Raw genomic sequence first — 6,000 nt, forward strand, 5'->3', positions numbered from 1 at the left:
CACTCAGTGGGCGTTCCCGCATAACTTCCAGGTACGATGATGTCACGCGAATACCCTCTATAGCAGCACCCTGACTCTGTTTGACCAGAATGGAACAGTAGCCTTCATTAGCATCATCGGTAACACCTGTGAAGGAAGTAGGGAAGGGGCCCCAAGTTCTTTCCAAAATGGCCGCGTGTGCATATAGAGCCCATTAGCCAACTGCTGTGCTGCTTGTGAAATGTGATGCGATCTATATCAGTGATTCTCAACATTCTTCTCTTTTCAACGACCCCCCAGTTTGATATGCATTCATTAGACCACAAATCTCTGCATGGCCTCTCCTCCAGACAGAGGGTTTGAAATGCCTCCGTCATATAGTCTGGACTTCGGAAGCGAATCAATGGTCTGTGAGTAAATGTACAGCAGTCGCCAGTACATTTTGTCAAACCCTAATAACAGCTGCTTAATCAGAAATGAGGAAAAAAAAGATATATATATATATATATATATATATATATATATATATATATATTATATATATATATTTCAAAATATATTTCGGTGAACAGAAATGACGAACAGATGACAGCTTGCAAAATTGGCTTTCAGGGGGTGTGTACTGTAGCTTGAGACTGTATTTAGCGTTCGGACATTGCGGAATAATAATAGTCTGGGACAACATTCTGTAAATGAATTAAGTTAATTAAACTCTCTGATCGGCGATCGAGGCCCCTTTTACACCAAAATAACTTTGGTTGTAGAACAAGCCCCCTTTTGGTTACCACTTCAGGACAAGACGTTTTTTTTTTTTCGTTCCATTTCCGAACCAACTTTTAGTGATCCGAAACAAATAATTTGGTCCAAAATTAGGAGGGAAAAAATAACCGGTTCAACCATGGTGGAGAAGGGGCCTTAGTTTAACTCTGAGAGTGTACAAATGGAACCAAACGGACCCGTTAGGGTCCATTTGGTTCCATTTGTACACTCTCTAGGTTACAGACCCATAAGGGTCCATTAGTGGCCTAACTATATCATTTAGCTGGGGACCTCCTCGAACTCCCTCAAGGACCCCTGGGGTTCCCCCAGACCCCACTTTGGGGTAGATACAGAAGGGTCCATTTGGATCCCTGGTTGTCCCCCAGACCCTATAGGTTGAGAAACAGTGATCTATACTCATCATTTTGATTACGGTACTGTGTTATCTTTATGCTCGTCATGAGCACAAGTTCCCTTAAACACTGTCCGCTTAATTCTTATTCATATTTATTTTGTTTGTTTTTGTATGCAGTTTTCTTGTAAAGTGACTGTTGAAGTAATTTGTGCTGAGTTGGTATACAGTTGAGAAACTGATTCGTTTTAGCCTTGGGTTATGGATTTTTTTTTAAATGTATACCATTCTTTATATAAAAAAATATATACATATTATTTGTGTTTAATATGAAATAATGTTGTATAAAGCAGGTACGGCTAATCATGTATTTGATGGTGTCATTATATTCCAAAGAAATAGAAAAACAACCAAAATCTATATGGTTCTTCACCTACTTTATCTCCAAGTATTACTCTTATTACACCAAATAGTTTATTTGTTACTACTTTTTCAGTGATTCGTGTGTAATAGTCTGTACAGAGCATTCATTATTTTGTACTGCGCTTCATTAATGCATTAAAAGTATACGCGGACTGGAGAGGTGAGAGACTTACTTAACCCATTTAGACCCCAGGACCACTCTGACTTTCTGTCAGTGGTTCTCAACCTTTTCTATGTCAAGGACCCCCATCTGGAAATATGTTGTTCCAGGGATCTACAAGCTATGAGCTTGTAGATCTGCTATTTTTCAACACCTAAATCCGTAATCCATATCCGTGGATATGCACAGCTTTGCATAGCCGTGGATATGCACGGCTTGTTGCGTAACTGATCTGACAGTGCCTGTTCCTCTCCGACGCTGATGTGCATCACTTCAATGTCCACAACTTCAGTTATGACATTTAGCGTGGTGACTTCTCCTTGCACCAGCCATCCAAATACACTTTCCAGTAGTCCTTCAATCAGTCTCTCCATTTTTCCTGTTGCTATTTTCCAATATTGGTCTCCGCCAATTAGGACTCCGAATTCCACTGCATCCATCCTAACGATGGGTACATCTGCTCTGGGCATTCCTTTTGCTTCCAAGTCCCTCCTTATCTTTCCGTTTGGGCTTTAATCGTAGAAGAGCTCAACTTGGGTGATTCCAATAAATGGACATCAATGCTTTGCTTGTTCTTAATATTTCTCAAACGAGCCTTCACTTTCCTGCAGGTAATTCTCTGGGGTGTTTTGGAACCAAACACATACATATTCAATGTTTCTTTACCTACCAGTAAGACGTGCAAACGCGGGAAGCGAACGCAGCTGAGACCCTGCAGATCATGTCTGTCTGTCTGTCTGTGTGTCTGTCCCGCTGTTACTGTATATGTGGACCTGGCCCCTTTTGTGCCCATATATGGAGCTGAGTGATTTGTTTGTGATTGATGCAACACACTCCATATTTGGACGTACACTCCATATTTGGACGTATAGCGGGACAGACAGACACACAGACACACACACACACACACACACACACACACACACACACACACACACACACAGACAGACAGACATGATCTGCTAGGTCTCATAGTAAGTGCTCACTGCGTTCGCAATCACTGCGTTCGCAATAACTGGCAGGTAAAGTGCTCTGGAAATATCCTCTTTAATGAAACTGCGGGTGCTACCCCCATAGGCACCTGGCTACGTGGCTTTGCGTTGGTGCATCTGTCCAAATGGTAGCTGTCTGCAGTAATACTGTACTATTGTTAGAGTTGCTCTTGTATTTTCTAAGGTATTCTAAGCTCATTTGTCTGCAAGCGTCTGTGCTGTTGTCTTTGCCTCATCAAAAGCATTCCTGTACTCAGACAAGACCTTTATCATATTCTCCAGCAAGTTCGAGGCCTTCTGCATTTCCATGTCTTTGGTTTGGAGTAATTTAGTGACAGCATTAACACTCTCTAATATTTTCCATTGCTTCAATCCCGCTGCTTCACCACGCTCATTAGAGCTATTTTTGTCAGTGCTTTCATCACGTCCACATGTCTGTAGCGTATAGCAGCAAGGGAGTCATCTAGAAGACCAACAACAGGTAGGTCATAATCACTTCAACGTGATGCCTGGGTGAGATGAATCGGTCAGCATGGCCCACCGTTTAATGCTGTGGCCAAAATAATTATACACATTTTCTATGGTATCATAAAACAGTTTGAGCTCTGTGTTACAGTCCTATGTGGACCTAGTGGTGTTTTGGTCTGTGTATAATCCACTGTTAGTGTTTTCCAGTGCTGATGATGGATGGTGGGAGTGGCAGTAGAGATTGGAGGCGTGTCGTGGAATTAAATGTGACTTCAGGTGTCCTGTACAATACATTTCAGTCAACTACGGTACTTATGAACATGCAGCTCTCTCACACAGACATTGAAAACAAAGACAGACTTCTAATTTCTAATGTGCTGAGAAGAAAAGGGTCCCGCACACTGTCTTGGTGGTGCTGCAGGCTCCGCTTGAGGCTTGAATGGCCCTCCTAAAGGCCTCACCGTGGGTTTGTTGGGCGATGATAAAAGCGCCCTTCACTTCACACAGGTGTGATTCTTTTTTCCCCTTTTTTTCCTTTGATAACTTTTTTTCCTATAATGACATGCCCCAAATATTGGTTAATCACTTGGTTTTAACCCACATTTTTGGGTGGGAACCCCTTTTGCATTATGTTATACTTTATAGCTATTGAAAAATAGCAGATCTACAAGCTCATAGCCAGCACCAACTTACCAAGTGGCGCACTACGATTCATTCAGCTTGTATAGAGGTTTGTTCATCATGCCTCTTGTACGTCATACGTCCATATGCAGTCAGTATTGTTTTGTATTGTATTGTACGCTGCATAGGATTTAAGTGAGTCTTATGAGGAATTATACCCATGTTTGTCTTTTATAAGGAACTATGAATAAAAGTTAATTAACTGCAGTATGATGATGAAGCATTTTACTGACTATATGTTTGTTATCTTATCCTTTTACAATGTTATACAGTGCATGCTGGAAAGTGGCTCAATCAATAAATTGATTATCATGATTAAGGCTTGTATGTATCCATCCATTCATTCATTCATTTAGTTTGTGTAGGCTACTGCAGGAACATGGTGCCGGCACTAGATGGCAATGTGGGATCTGAGTTGTACTTTTACCACAGTTATACTTTCAATTCAGGATGTTATTCCTGATAAGGAATATTAAAATAAAACAATAGCATACTATTATCATGTTGTGATGTATTGTATGTAGGCTACTGGTATACAGCGATATATACTTTAAATACATATCTACATAATTAATTACAATGTTGACCACCATGTATTCACATATAATTTCTTGTAGATTCTTGTGAGTTGCCTATCATATTGAGTTATGATAACTCAAAACACTAATAAACCTCCTCTGGTTGGAAGGTTTGGAACACTAATGTGTTCTAGAATGATTACTTTTCTATGTCCCAATTGGTTTCATTTGTGCGCTTGCGTGCGTGTGTGTGTGCGCGTGCGTGTGTGTGTGTGTGTGTGTGCATGCATGCATGTGTGTGTGTGCGTGCATGCGCGAAACATGCATATCCGATAAGTGACGGAATACTTCAACTCCTGCTAAAGTCACTTGTGCAAGACAAGTGCAACACGGTTATGACATCCATGTACGGGAATGAACAGAAATAGAAATAATGTTTGTTATTCTGCACCAGTGTTGATTTCGTCGACTAAAACTAAGACGAAAAATGTTAAAATTTGTAACATTTTTAATATCACTGACGAAAACTAAATGGAAAACAAATGAAAACTAAGCTATTATACTAAAACTAAGACAATTTCGTCAACAAATAAAAACTAGACTAAAATGCTAGGAAGGGACTAGTAGACAAGAGATCCAGTATAAGTCATTCTACACTTAATTAGTTGCATGCTGAAAATAGCCGATCTACAAGCTCACAAAGCGTCGCACTGCGACACGTTGTTTGTAGATCTTCTATTTTCAGCAAGTGTAAAATCAGCCATTACGGACGACATCAAGGCCCGCCAAAATACATTTTAGTCGACTAAATCAACTGTAGTTTTAGTCGACTAAAATCGCATGACATTTAGTCGACTAAAACTAAACAAAGTTTCATTCCAAAGACTATGACTTAAAATAAAATAAAAAGTTGCTGCCAAAAACAACACTGTTCTGCACCTCGTTTGGGGGTCACATTATTGCCACAACCTGAAGCATGCATTGAACATTCTTGGGATGGGACTTTATTAAATGATCCCGTCTGACAACATGAGAGAGCTGCATAGGGACAGTGTGGGAAGTTGTGAAACTACAAACAAAGGAAAGTGCATTTTTCCACACACTTTGGATTAAGAGCGTCTGCTAAATGCCTAAATTGTAAATTGTATAAAATAAATCACACTTGTGTGAAGTGAGGGGCACACCACTTCCTTAATGCAAATGACTTTAAACTAACTTTGCTGTTAAGCAAACATTAAAAGCCCATGTATAGACTTGGCTGAGAATATGACATAATTTCTGAAAGCCAGACGTCGTCGCCCCTAAAATGAAAAAGTAAAAAGTGTTGTGAGCTTATAGTAGATCGGCTATTTTCAAATAGCCAAAGACCTGGCCTCTTGTTTGTCTCGCATTACATCTTACAAGACGGACGCGGTCACCAGACAAAGTCGAAGTCGTACGATTCGTCACACACGTTACCGCATGCAATGAAATTTGCTCTCCGCATTTGACCCATCTCTTGGAGCGGTGAGCCTCATCATTTGACCCATCTCTTGGAGCGGTGAGCCTCATCATTTGACCCATCTCTTGGAGCGGTGAGCCATTTGACCCATCTCTGGGAGCGGTGAGCCATTTGACCCATCTCTTGGAGCGGTGAGCCTCATCATTTGACCCATCTCTTGGAGCGGT

The sequence above is a fragment of the Protomyctophum bolini genome (genome assembly GCF_963924005.1).
Source record: "Protomyctophum bolini genome assembly, chromosome: 2".
Lineage (NCBI taxonomy): Eukaryota > Metazoa > Chordata > Actinopteri > Myctophiformes > Myctophidae > Protomyctophum > Protomyctophum bolini.